Source organism: Quercus robur, chromosome 3, assembly GCF_932294415.1.
Source record: "Quercus robur chromosome 3, dhQueRobu3.1, whole genome shotgun sequence".
Taxonomy (NCBI): Eukaryota; Viridiplantae; Streptophyta; class Magnoliopsida; order Fagales; family Fagaceae; genus Quercus; species Quercus robur.
The window spans coordinates 3,436,897-3,451,563 of record NC_065536.1 but is presented as its reverse complement, the minus strand read 5'-3'; the positions used below and the strand labels follow the sequence as shown (position 1 = coordinate 3,451,563).

Here is a 14,667-nt window from a genome sequence, read left to right as displayed (position 1 = left end):
ATTGATATTTTTCTACTAGAAAAATAATATGTCTCTCTAGCCCACCAATGGTGGGCAAAATGAGCATAGGTTGTTCAATTGCCCATGCCTTGAATCACAAGCTATTTTGGATTTCTGTTGGAGTATTATCCGATGTTGATGAAATCAGGGTAATTAAACATTTATTTACAGTTTACACTAACACAAAATTTAAGCGTACAATGAAATTATGATTCTTGTATATGAACTCCTAAACTTATTTTCAGGGGCATCGCGTGCTATGCTAAAGAAAATGATGCAGTGCCTAAAAAATGTGGAACACGTAACCCTCTTGTTTAGATTGATGAGGTTGACAGGGTCAATATATGGCTAGTTTGCTTATTTACTCTCAAATCTAAGTAATTTTGTTTTATTTTGTTTTCCGACTTCCTTTTATAGGACAGTATGACTAGGTTTTTACTTGTTTGTTAGCACATGAATGGTGTATTAGATAGCAATCAAATTCATTTTGTTTTTTCTTTAAAAAAATACGTTAGCAACAGTATACTCCCTCTCTCTCTAAATAATGAAATGGTTTGAATCTTCAAATATGATGTTTTTTATGACAGTTGGGAAGGGGGCATGCTGGTGATTTGGTAAGTGCAATGTTGGAGCTTTTGATCTGAGCAAAATGTTAATTTCCTAGACCACAATCTTAATGTTTCAATCGACCTATTAAAGGTTAGTTATGTTGATGTGTAGACATTTGAGGTTGTATTTCTGCAAGAATTTTATTATAATTAGGTTTTCTATGTTATAATACTAGATTGGTACTATCCTTCTGTTGAGGGCCATTTGTGAGAATCCAGGTGGAAAGAAAGAAAGCCCAATAACAAGGGCAACAAAGAATTGACAAAGCAGACAGCAAAACCATTAGGCCCAAGCAGTAGGAATAATGGATCACAGGCCCAAGAAATAAACAAATGGGTCTTGAAGAGGCAAGTGGGCTCGAAGAAGCCCGGAAAGAGAGAAATAGCATCCCATGGGCAGTGTATGAGATAGAAAAGCGAGAAAGGGCCGCCACAAGCCCAAAGTAATGCAAACTAAGAAAGTAAGAGGTTTATGACAGACCCATAAACCCCAAGGATGAGAATAAGGTTATTGGATCAGGGAAGCCCAATGAAGTTAGTAAAAAGCCCATGGGAATGTAGAATTAGCAAAAGGGCCGAGGAAGCCCAAAGAAAGCAAACAGGCCAAGGATGCCCAAGGGAAAGCCAAAAGGGACATAGGAGCTCATAAATAAAAGCAAACCAGTGGCCATGCCAAGCCACTGAGAGAAAGAATAAATGGCTGGCCTAAAAGAGGCCCAATAGGATTAAGTTATTACAGCAGGAATAACAGAACGACATTGCAAGAAATAAGGGAAACCAAGGAATGGGCCAAAGAAATGTAAGACTCATCATCAAATAAAGCCCAGCTCTTGAGAGGAGCGGGAAAACAAAAAGCAACCCACATAAGAGGTCAAAAAACACGGATGGCGAGCCTCTAAACCATGGCAGACGAATGGGCAGCAGGCAAGTTTTGGACACATATGGAATAAAGGCACGCGCAAGGCCCAAGCACCACCAGCCTATACTCAGCCAATACAGAGCATGGTGAGGTCGGGGGGTCAGAGAATCAGAGGGCATGGTTTGGTGGTGGGGAGAGGGGAAAAATCTATTTTGAAGGTTCCGGCCCAGGCTCTTTCAGGGAGGCGTCTTGTTGGGATGGCTTACTACCCAAAAGAGGCAAGCTGAGTTGGAACCATTAGGTGCATGCCATGAGGGATAGGGAGAGAGAAATAACCCAGACCGTAGCAAGAAAGGGTGTCACGGCAGACTAGCAAACAAAATACTCTTCCTTGTCTGGCGATGGGAGGGCGACACATAGCGGAACAGTGATGGTCGGCCAGTACACCCAAACCAGACAAAGGGAATTAAGGGTTAAAACAGTAAAATCGGGTCACGACAGGCACTATAAAAGGAGGGTCTTGCCGTGAACAGAGAGAAGGGGGGGAACAACGGGAACTTTGATTAAGAAATAGAAAACTTAAAAGAAATAGCAAAGAAAACGAGTGAAAGAAAGAAACAGTGTGAAAATTAGAACGGTAGGCATGTACCGGTAAATTGATCCCTTCTCTCCCTCATAAAATTCGGCCCTCTGTAAAAAACTCAAGAGTATTTACGCAGAAAAACCACTCAGATTCGTTTCCCTCAGGGTGGTTAACCTCTATGGCAGGACTCTTTCCTGAGAGATTGACTGCTTTGAGGAGGAACGTTCTTCCCTTTGTGGCTCTGCTCCTGCGGATTGGATTTCTGGTCGATTTCCTCTAATATTTCGACTAACCCATGCGTATTAACATTTGATGTCCTCTGTTATTTCTTTTTCTCTCCTGCAAAAAGAAAATAATTGGTATTGTTGTTGTAATTGATTTTAAGGGCTATTTGGTCAATTCCCCATTAAGTGGCTAGATATTTTCTATTTATTTTATTGTTATTATGTCTGTCTGCCACAATTTGTCTGAAACAGTTTCGCCTGCCGTGAACATGTCCTTGACAAACTTGGCCTAGTTTGCACACAAGCCGGACCAACTTAAGCTGAAGCTAGGCCGGTCCCAACTCTCTTATCCAGAAAACTTGGACTTAGTGCAGCAGGAAGCAGCCCAACACCACTAGCACAGCCCACCCCTTTACACCTTCTTAATGGACTTGGATGTAAGAGTTTATGGTGGCAGTATTATCAAAGTGTCCAAATTTGTTATTCTCTACCTTATTGTGAAATGAAGAGCGTGTGACAATAGGCCCTCGTGAAGGGGAGGTCACTACTTCGAATTCTCCTTCCCTCTTTCATTGGGACCATTTGGAGAAGAGCACACATGAAGCGTGTGGAATCAAACCTAAAGTCGAAAATAATGGAGCAAGTACTGGATGTTTGTGCAACTTACAAATAATAATGGAGCATGCCCAAAGCCGTGTTAAATGAGTACCACTATTGGGATATTGGAAGAAACTAATAATTCTTTATAAAAGACTTTCCACAAATTGCGTTAATTTGTTCTTGTTTAAGAATTAGAACATAATTTGAAAAGATTAGAATTAGAAAATATTAGAGTTCAATACCTTTTAGTAATCATACTCAAAAAAAAAAAAAAAAAAAAAAAAAAAAAAAAAAAAAAACCTTTTAGTATTAGTTAATGATAGGTTTAAATTATAGATTGTAACCTCTTATTAATTGCTTTAAGTTTTTTTTCATTTCAGTTCTGTAATTTCCATTAATCATTTGTCCAATCCATATCATTAACTTCCACCAAAACCACGTCATTGAGAAAGTGAAAAGTACTTAAACTAATGAAAAGATTTGATGAATCTAGATGAAAATACTAAATTGAAAACCTTAAATTACTAAAAGAGAGTCTTTTTGAATTCCTGAATGATAAATTGATAATATAAATAGAAGATTTGTTCATTTGAATTAAAGTGCAAGAAGAAATGTGATTTGGTACTCTCTGTTCTGAGCAAAACTCAAATTCTAGCATGTTAAAATGGATTTTCATACAGTCTTAAGTTTTTGTTCATTCAAACTGACCTCAAAATGAACTTGAATATGTCACACACGAACAAGAATCAATGATATAACGACAGTGAAAACCAATCATGCAAAGATAAACAGGAATTCCCATGCTTGACATGAAAGTAATACATTTTGTTTATGTCATGCTACCACGCGTGTGGATTGATTGCATAAACAGAATTGAGTGACATGATTAATTATGGCCTTTCATTGATATGATTCAATATTCATCATGAAAGAATCATTAATTGTCACCAATCAAAGACCAAGAGTAGTCTACTACAAGAGACTCTTTTTGAATTCCTACCATGACTAAAGATTTGAAGAGTAAGGAAAAGTCCCTAAGAAAGATCTTTTTAAGACTTTGTGGTGTACTAGGATGACCAATTATAATTGGAGCCCATTAAGATTTAATGCATGACCCTTCAAGATGTGTGTGTGAGAGAAGCATCCAGATTTTCTTGGAGAAAAAACCCTACTCGTGTTTCATGAATGGTCCATATTTAAGGATAATCAATAGAGAATAGAGAAATTACTAAGTGATTAACTTCCAAATTCCATTGACCCTACAAAGATATCATCTTTGGCTTACCTTAAAATATTTATAGGGGAAAACCCACGTGAGTTTTCATGTAATTAATAACTTGAATAATTCAAAATGACACAATGACAATCCAATTGCACACCCTTAAAGACTTAAAGAACCACCCAATAGATGAATGAGATTGAGAGATTAGGGGGGCCATGTTAGGTCATATTTCCACCAAAAAATTGAAAGAGAATGTCGGTCATTGCAAGTCCAATTCAAAGACCATTTTTTTTCTTACTTGTAGCTGTTAGGACATATGTGATTCACATGTTAGGAACATATATCACTATTTTATGTAATTGGCTAATCCTTTGACAAAACGCACTTTACTTGTATTTGGGTAGATCTAGGATGTGTTTAATGCTTCAAGAAACAAGGTTTCAAGTTCAAGTGTTAAAACCATGCAAGTCTATCCAAGAATCAAGTGTGAAAGTGTTGCTCATTAAATCTCGACAGCTAGCTCAACAACTAGCATCTATTGAGGCTTAGAGAGTTGTCTGAATCTCGTGGCTCGACAACTACTCGATAGATAACAGATTTTTCAGTTCTGTTTTCATCCAATCCGTGGGTATATGTTTGGGCTTTCTTTTCTTACAACCCTAAATATATATATATAAGGATTATTTTAAGGACTGTCAAAGGTGACACAAGTTACACACGTGTGAAGCAAAGTTTTGTTCATGCAAATTGTGACCAGAGATAGAATTTGCCCTAGTTCATATCTCTCTTGAAGAAGCTGCTGTGTTTGTACACCGTAGGGTTTTGTAACCAAGGAGCTTCTTGATTTTCATCGTGTGATGAACTGAAAAACTTTGCAGCCAACATCCTTCTCTAGTTGGTGATTGAAGTCGCGTACTGGGATCTGCGCAATTAGTCATGTATTGGGAGACGTGCATTGAAAGGAGAGATTGTCACTGCAGAACAAGTCCAATTGGGTATTGGGATAAGGGTTCAACTGTAGGTTAGTATAAGGTACTGGAATTCCTTTACTTGTAACAACTTGTTTTGATAATAGTGGATTTTCAGGAGTGGTGACCTTGAGAGATTGTCACTACAGAACAAGTCTCATTGGGTATTGGGGTAAAGGTTCAACTATAGGTTGGTATAAGGTATTGAGATTCCTTTACTTGTAACCGCTTGTTTTGATAATAGTGGATTCTCAGGAGTGGTGACCTTGAAATCATCCAGTGGGGTTTTTGCTGTGTAGGTTTTCCCCATTCGAAAACAAATCACCGTGTCAATTTAATTTCCGCTACATACTTAGTTTAATTGGTGATTTGTTTGTGCTACCACGCATCTTACATGTTAATTTGACTAATTAATAAATTTGGCTAATTAATTAATTAATTTATCACAAGGGGTCAATATATTTTTGACCTATTAGTAGCCATCACTATCAAAGTATCTAAGCTTGTGATTGCTTTAATTAAGAGAATGATGATTTGATGACGTGCAATTAGTACTCAAAAGAGGATAATTTTATTTCTCTATTTTATTTTCCTTTCCAATGAAATGAATGCAAAGTATGAAATGAGAGTAGCAATGTGTAACTTTTTTTTCTTTACATTCTGAAATGGTAGTCGCCTAACTACCATTATCCACTTAGCAGCTTTAGCAGCCAACCCATGCATGCTCCAAATCCCACGTGAGACTTTTGACTAAGTAACATGATCCACATCATAATAGAAAATGAACAATCCAGTTAAAATCTTGTACTATAATATATGTATTTGTCTTTATTATCATTTGAGAATTTTTTTTTTTTTTTAAAGGATAATTTATAATTTTAGGCTTTTTGAAATTTGGGATGAATTCAATTTTGAGCCTATAAATTTAAAAAGTTTGAACTTGGTTCTTGAAATTTATAAAAGGTAACAATTTTCCTGGAATTTTTCAATTTCGGTCCCTTAAATTTAGGTTTCGTTTGATTTTAATTAATCTCTTTAATATGTGATTGATTCAATTTAGTTTAAAAAAAAGAGGTGCCTTAGTGTCCATTAGTCATATAATACTAATAACAACATGTTCATCTTTAAAATGTTGTGGACCAAATCAATTTACCAAGCATGATACGAATGAGTTTATGGATATTCGGTTTTTTTTTTTTTTGTCTCATTTAGTCTATTCCAGTCCATTTTAGTCTATTTAATTCACTTTGATATTTTAGTCAATTTCAATTCATTTTGTGAGTTTTAAATAGCGACAATTTCATGAGTTTCTTTATCTATGATATGATGTGATAAATCTTGCACACAAAAAAAAGAAAAAAAAAATTGTCTTGTCTAGAATGACGAGGATTCTTTTTCAATTCATTATCAGTTTTTGTTTTTGCTTATTGTTTTTTTTACCTACCACATGATGAAGTATAATTCAATAGTTACAATGGGGTTAGGATATTTGAAGATGCCTCAATTGAAACACCAAGAAGTATTAGTTGAGAAATAAAATTATTGTCGATGTAATCAAAATTTATTATTTTAATAAATTATAAATAAACAAACAAATAATTGGGTCTTTTTTTCTAAAATATTAAAAGTTAATAGTACTATAAAAACATGTATTATCAATTGTATTACAAAAAGCTTGTAAGGAGATTTGGTAACTTTGTAATTATAATGGGCTTAATTAAGAGAATGAAAAATAAGTAAATGATTGGAACAAAATTATCATTTGCTTACTACCAGGAGTGGTTGGTCTAGTGGTCATGGGCTCATTTCTTAGGGATTGGGAGGTGGAGGCCCCAAGTTCAAATTCCACAATGGGAAGTGCCTAGGAAATTACTCCATATTTTTGCAGGCCCGGGCTTATTAGGTAAAGTGTCACTATGATCACACCCAGGTGAAAGACACCAACTCAGGTCACCCCCCCTCTACCCATTTCTTGTTCATAAAAAAAAAAATTATCATTTGTTTGAGTAAATGGATGGGAATGGTTGCTCATCTAACAATCGCACATACAACAAAATCATCCAAGGGTTACTACAACAGGTCTTGACAATTTGTGATTTCAATGGTCATTGATGTCTATATCTATATTTACAAATTTGATTTTTTTTTCCGGCTAAATGAAAAAAGGGAGTTTCTAGTGTGGACTTATCAACCCCACGCCACGTGACAGTAATGGGTAATACTACGTATATTACTAGGGCCTTGCTGAGGCTATTGCTCGAACCACTCACCATGTAAAGCAATTTGAGGACTCTTACCATCAAGCTATACCCCGCGGTGGTCATTTACAAATTTGATTTATGTAGATGGAAATTGGGTATTGGTATTTGCATTCACATACTTAAGGAGATCTTGGCATGTCAAGCTTTCTGATGCTAAATACTACCACATTTGTTTAATTTGATCAGGCTGCAATGCTCTTTGAATCTATTAGGGGATGAAAAGAGATCATGGCATGCCAGGCTTTTTGATGCTAAATATCATATTTGTTGTGATCGGGCTACATTGCTTTTTGAATCTATTAGGAGATGAAAGTTATTCACTAGCTACTAATGTAGAAGAGGTTAGTGACTACTAAACAAATTTTAAAATGTGAAACCTAATTTTCTAGTGCACAGGTTTAATTAATTTTCCATGAATTTTGTTTTGCAGAAGAAGTCTTGAAAGGCTTGCCTTTTCTGTAAGTGTCAGGAAATTTGTTCTTACTACATTGTATCTTGGAACTAAAACTGAAATTTGTATTCCACACTCTTGTTTCCATTAATTCTCTTCTTCTTCTTTTTTCTTTTTCTTTTTTTCTTTTTTTCTTTTTTTTTCTTTTTTTTATCTTTAATGGCTGAAAGAAAGATGGCTTGTACAAGGTTGTATTATGGAGGATGTTGATTCAGATCTAAGATAACATATTTTTGGGTAAAGGATTTGAAATAACAGTTACATCCCACATGAATAAGTACATAAGCTGCACTAAATCTATTGGAAACAACTAGACCGGATCTTAATTGGAGTTATAGTAGAAAAAAATTACAAAAATTTTAAAGCCCTAGCCTTGGAGTATTTTAATTTTATTCCTAATTTTATTTACAAGTTTAAGCCAAAATGGTTGCCTAATGAGCTGAAGGTCACAGGCAAAGATGCAAGAAGCTAGATCTAAGCAGGCATGCATGGATCTAAAGATGAACATGAATCTAAGCATGGAACATCCAAACATAGCATCACAAGATAAGGGATCTAAGAAAAGGAAAACACAAAAGCATGTAAAAAGGCCAAACAAGCTCTATGCCAAACTCTTTATTGAAATTGAGTGTTTGGATGTGAACCTTGTCCCCAAAAAAAAAAAAAAAAAAAAAAAAGATCCACACCCTACCCAATACACAAAACATAGCATCAAGGCATAAACAATTTATTAAGGCTAAAAAGCACTCAAGCATAGCATGTAATCAAACATCAAACATGTTGCAATGAAATTATCTTAAATAAAGACAAGCAAAAGGTGGATTTGAATATGATTAAAAGACCTTGGAAACTGTTTGAATGCTTCCAAATAACTTTCCAAAAGGGTTGAGGGGCCTCTCCATAATTTTTGAAAAGTTAAAAGGCTTTATAGAAATTTAAGAAAGATTTGGGGTCAAAATATGAATATAGGAAAGTTCCGGTCAAAATGAAATTTTGGGAAAAATCTAGGCTCAAAAAATGAATATGGGAAAGTTTCGGGTCAAAATGAAAATATGAAAAAGTATATGACATAGTATGTAAATATGAGAAAATGATGTGCCACAAAGAAAATATGAGAAAGTATGGATTTAAATGCAATATAGAAAATATGATGGCCTTTTATTAATTAAAGAAAAACATGCATGGACCCTTTTTAATTAAAAGTGGGCTGAAAGTTAATAAAGAAGTGAAATGGATTTTATTTCAAAATGGTGGGCTGAACCTAATTACCTTAAAAAAGGATGGGTTAGCCTAAATATTAAAGAAGGGCTCGAGGGGCTAGGCCTAAAACGTAGATTTCGGACCTGGGCTAAGCTCTAGGTGCTGAAGTGCTCGGGCTTAAGGCTGCTGAACTAAGTCCCAAAGGGTTTGGGCTCCAAAATGGCTTGTGAGATGGCCCTAGGGCCACTCACGGGCCGAAGTGTGGAAGCTATGGGGTGGAGAGAATGCCCAAACCATGGGATTGAAGCCAAGAGGTGTGTGCTGGCAGGCCTACCAAGTGAAAGACAAAATCTGTAATGTGGGGTAGATCCAATGGCAATACAATTCCAAAATGCAATTCCAGCTCCTTAAATTAAAATTGGACACTTTCCATAAAATTTCAAGACAATTTGACAAATTCATCAAGAGATATATATCATTGGACCAGTTAAAATAAATGTGGAACTTTCATATCCAATTAAAAATAGTGACAAGCATTTCTTGACAAATCTAACTAATTTCCTATATAACATGGTAGTTTTGAGCACAAAATTAATTTTTGTCTAAACTTGGATTTATCAGAGCAATCTTGAAAACCCTGGTAACTCATCAAATATGATCTTTAATATACGTCGGAAAAACAATGGTCAGTTTAAGAAATAAAGTACATATTTTTTTATAGTAAACTCTAAATGATAATTCAAACAATTCAAACCAGGTTTTTGCCCTTAAATGTTTAGAATGAAGGGAATTTTGCAATCTTTATTAGCAATTCTCTTATAATGATCAATGGCATTATTAAGTGGGGAAAAATATAATTTTTTTGAACTTGAAAAAAAAATAGAAATATATGAATTGAGTGAAACTCAAAAAGAAAAAAAAAATGCAACAATTCATAATCAAATGAGTCATGAATCGTCCATCAAAATTTGAAATGTTTATGTAGTAAGAGTAGAGGTTGATCGACTAAGTATTCAACTTTCTTATTAGAGTCCCCTATAGGAAACGTACCGAGCATTAAATCTATACATAAAGAAAGTCGTGTGCAATGAAAGATGCAAGCATGACTTGGGGAGGGAATTTTGATTTTCTATTGTTTTCTATAGAGTGATTGAAATTTTCTCGAGAATGATGAAACTCAGGAAGTAGGAGATAGGTATCGAAGGTGAAATAAGAAATGAAGTGGCGGCTCTAGGATTTTTTTTTTTTTTTTTTAGAGGCGTCATTGGATCAATAAGAAATATAAACTATATAAAATCTAAAACAAAAGAGAACTTGAATATAACATCACAAAAAAAAAATTCAAGCACTTGAAGTTTTATGGTTGCCTTTTAGGAGATTTCATATTTTGAAATCGTTGCATGATAACTTTATTATCAATCCTATCAGACATATTTTTCAATGTATACAGCCACACAATCATTCATCCTATTGATCTCCCATTTGTTATTACAAATTTGTCTATAGTACTAGCAAAAGAAAAGAAGATAAACTATAAAGTTCATTTAACATATTTTTTTTTCCTAATACAATGAACACACTAATTATTGTTACTAAAATTACATCTTATAAATCATCTAGTGTTTTTCAATAAACCGTATTAATTAATATTGCTTAAAATACCTTAATTTATTAATTTATATCTTTTACTCTTTGCAATTCTTTTATTGAATTCACAAGACATTTTTGAGCAATTATTTTGTATATTTTTACAATTCTTTAATTTAATTTATTAATTTATGTCCCACGGCCCCACTGAGTAAGTGACTAAATTGTGTAATTGTTTCATACTTTCATTGTCCTTTTAGTGTTAATGCTCCCCCTGACAAATCCACTCAAAAACTTCATATCAAAACACTTAGACAATCAAACAATAAACACAAGCATAGAAATTGATGGTCACAAACTCAAAAGTGAAAAAGAAAAAACTTAAAACTCAAAAGCTTTTTATCAAAACACTATAACTAGTTAATTACACTAGTACACACACGGTAAAAGAGTGAGAGAAAGAGAGATGAAATTAAAATACCAAATTAAATGAGAATTGAGATTGCTTGAGAGATCAAGCGATAGCGGTGGTGGATCAGGGACACACTAGCATTAGGCGATGCAACCTTACTAGGTTAGATTAGGCAATGCGGTGGCAAATTGTGGGTGATGCAGAGACTAGGTTGGATTTTTAAGTCTTTGTGATCTTTGGTTTTGGAGAATGAAGTAGGGCAGGAGTACGTTTTGCTATCTTAGGTTTGGTTTGGCTTTCTTTTATGATTTTTTTTTTTTTTTGATTGATTATGGGTTTTTTTTTTTTTTTCTTTTTGGTTTCTTGAAGATTTAAGACCAACAAATTTTTTGTTGGACTTGTATAGAAGCTAAATTCAACTGGGCTTAAGTTCAGGGTGTGCAAATTTTTATTGTAGGGGTAGATTTAAAAAAATATATATTATATATAAAAGTTTCATTTTTCCAAGTCAGGGGGTTCATTTGAACCCCTACCTTCAATGTAGTGCCACCCTAAAAGAAATGGGTTTTTGAACCAAGAATTGGGAAGCATGGACGCACCAATTTGGTCAGCACACCAACATAAAACTCGTTGGGACGCGTTGTGCGGACTGGACGCGGTTGTAGGTGTGTCCCCTGACAATTTTTTTTTCCCGACACAGTTCAACTAGTTTTAGGTTCGAGTCTCAGGCAATCCATTCGAATATCTAAATTATATGTATGTAAATCTGATTTTTTTTAAAAAAAAAAAAATTAATGAATGAAATGAGTTAAAAAAATTAAGTTCTTAAATTAGTACCTATATATACTTTTAATCTTTTTTAAAAAAACATTAGGGGGCCATTGCCTCCAAGTCCATTAATGGATCCATCCATGCTTGATGCTGCTACAAACAAACGTTGTTAGCCAGTTTTTAACGAATTCTCTCTCCACCCTCCACTATTTTCGTGGGCCCCATTTTTCTAAATTTCGCTCACTTTTAGCTATTCTCATTGAAAAATACACTCGCTTACCTCCTCTTCATAATTCACTCTCACTCCATTCCTCACTAAAAAAAGCTTAGATTAATGTAATAGAGGCAAGTTGACATGGGTTGTAGTGGGCAAGTTGTTGATTGCATTTATTTTATCATAAATCCTCTTCCCTTCTATTTTCTCTCTCTCTCACTCTCTCTTGTTTTTCCAATTTCTGAATTTTGATTTCTTATTTGTTTTTGTAGAGTGTGTGAAATTTTCTCAAGAATGGTGAAACCAAGGGAGGAGATAGGTATGGAAGGTAAAATAAGAAATGGGGTTCTGAACCAAGAATTGAGAAGCATAGGTATGCCATTTTGGTCAGCGCACCCATGTTAGGCTTGTTTGGACGCGCGTCCCCTAACGAATTTTTTTTTTTTTTTTTTTTATGTGTTTCGACTAGTTCCAGGTTCGAGTCTTGGGAAATCGATTTGAATATCTAAATTATATGTATGTAAATCCCTAGTAGACTTAAAGTAGATCACACTAGCTTAAATATCCTTTGTAAGAGAGTTGAGTAACCAAGCCAAAACCATGCTATTACACTTACACCATGCTATATAACTTGGTGATCAATCAAGTTTGAAGAATCAAAGAAATTCAATCAAATCTTGAAGAATCCTAGAGAAGGTTGAAATTGAATTGACTGAGAAATCAAGGAAGATTTCGTGCAAATTCAACTCAAAGAGTATTGAAACTAAATTGACTGAGAAATCAAGAAAGATTTCGTACAAATTCAGCTCAGAGAAAACAAAATTCTGACCTAAAATCAAAGAAATTCTGATTAGGAATCAAAAGAAAGATTAAAAGGAAAGCAAGAGTTGAAATTGGGATAACAGCAATGAAAAACTGAACTTGCTGAGCCAGTTAGCTCTGATACCATGTCAAAGATTCAAGCTTTGGCTATGGAGGTCATAACTTTGAGAGAGAGAGAGAGAGAGAGAGAGAGAGAGAGAGAGAGAGAGAGAGAGAAATTGTGTATGTAAAATGCTTGAATGAATATAATTACACTAAGCTCTGAATTTATATATACTAATAGAGCGGGAAAAAGCTAACAAACCCTCTAACTAACTAACAATCAATTAAGAAACAATCATCAATTAACACCTATCACTATTAACCAACTAATTAAATACACAACTAAACTACAAGCAGCTTTACAAGTATTTACACTAAACGACTGTAGTTTATGCAGCACTTGATTCTACAATTTAGGTCTCTGTCTTCACCTTGTACATTACTTTTTCAAGCTATAGGTCACCTTCACAGCACAACACAACTCCTCATATTTCAAAATAAATCTTTTTGTAACAGTATACTCCCCTCCCTCTATAAATAATGTAATGATTTTAATCTTCAAATTTGTTCTGTTTTATAGCAATTGGTAAAAGGGCATTTTGGTGATCTTGTAGGTGCTATGTTGGAACTTCTTGATCCTGTGCAAAATGCTAAATTCTTAGACCACTATATTGATGTCCCAATTGACCTTTCAAAGGTTAGTCATTGTGGTGATGTGCTAACATTTGAGGTTGTATTTCTTCAAGAATTTTATGTTGAGTTTACTTATCATTTAGATGATTTTGGGGCTGCTAAGCATCTTCTTACCTTGTTTCACATTGCAGGTTTTGTTTGTGCGCATAGCAAATGTTGTGGATAATATATCTAAACCCCTGTTGGACAGAATGGAGGTTATGGATATTGCTGGTTATACGACTGGTGAGAAATTTCCATTGCTAGAAACTATTTAGAGAAGGACATATGTAAAGCGTATGGAATTAAACCTGAAAAGGTGTTTGATATCTCTCTCACTCTATTGTGTGTGCATGTAATTTCATTGACAATAATGGAATAGGCATTTGTTTATGTAACTCGTAAATTATAATCTATTTGACCGATGCAACTCTTCTTGTTTTGATAGAGAATTACTGTTGAGAAGCAGGAGTTTGGAATCTCTTGAAGCAATTAGAAAAGATTTATCGTAAGGTTTATTTAACTCACTTTTATATTTTGATTACAAAGTGGGGAACTATATAATAGTGAGGTTACTATTAAGAGATGATGGCCCATAACAAGATGTTATGAATAAATGATTTAAAAACCATGTTTTACTTAGTTTGTTTATAAATATCAAATTGGGATGAGCAATATAGATATAATTAATCATAATGGTTTATAGTTGTGTAATTCATACCCCCTTTCTCTTTGTATTGCTTTTTGTGTAGGGAGCAATTGCATGGGATGTTGGACGCAGCTTAAATTCCTACTGGTTTGCTTAAATGTATAAAGATTATTTGAAGTTTACAACTTTTTGCTATGGACTACCAAATAATTCTCCAACTTCTTAATCAACCCTTTGTAGAAGCTGATGTAATGCCAATTGACCTCCCAACTGATCAACCTTCGGATTCAAAGGTATAGAAGAAAGTAGGGATATTTTGGAACTAGGTAAGAATAAAATATATATTGCATTTTGAATTTAGTAGGGTTGAACTTTATAAAAAAAAATGTTTGTAGAAAGTTATGTTCTAACCTGAATTTGTTTTTATAATATATGGAATTCTTTCTTTTCTAGGGTCAATATCTGGTTTCATTATAAGAAGGCTTTGTAATCCCCTACTGCTAGCAGACCTGGAATGTTTTA

The 14,667-nt window shown here is 34.3% G+C and overlaps 1 pseudogene; it reads left to right on the top strand.

Annotated features, from left to right (window-relative positions):
• Positions 1-259: 259 nt before the first annotated feature.
• Positions 260-14,302, top strand: LOC126716549 (lon protease homolog, mitochondrial-like; annotated as a pseudogene).
• Positions 14,303-14,667: the final 365 nt, after the last annotated feature.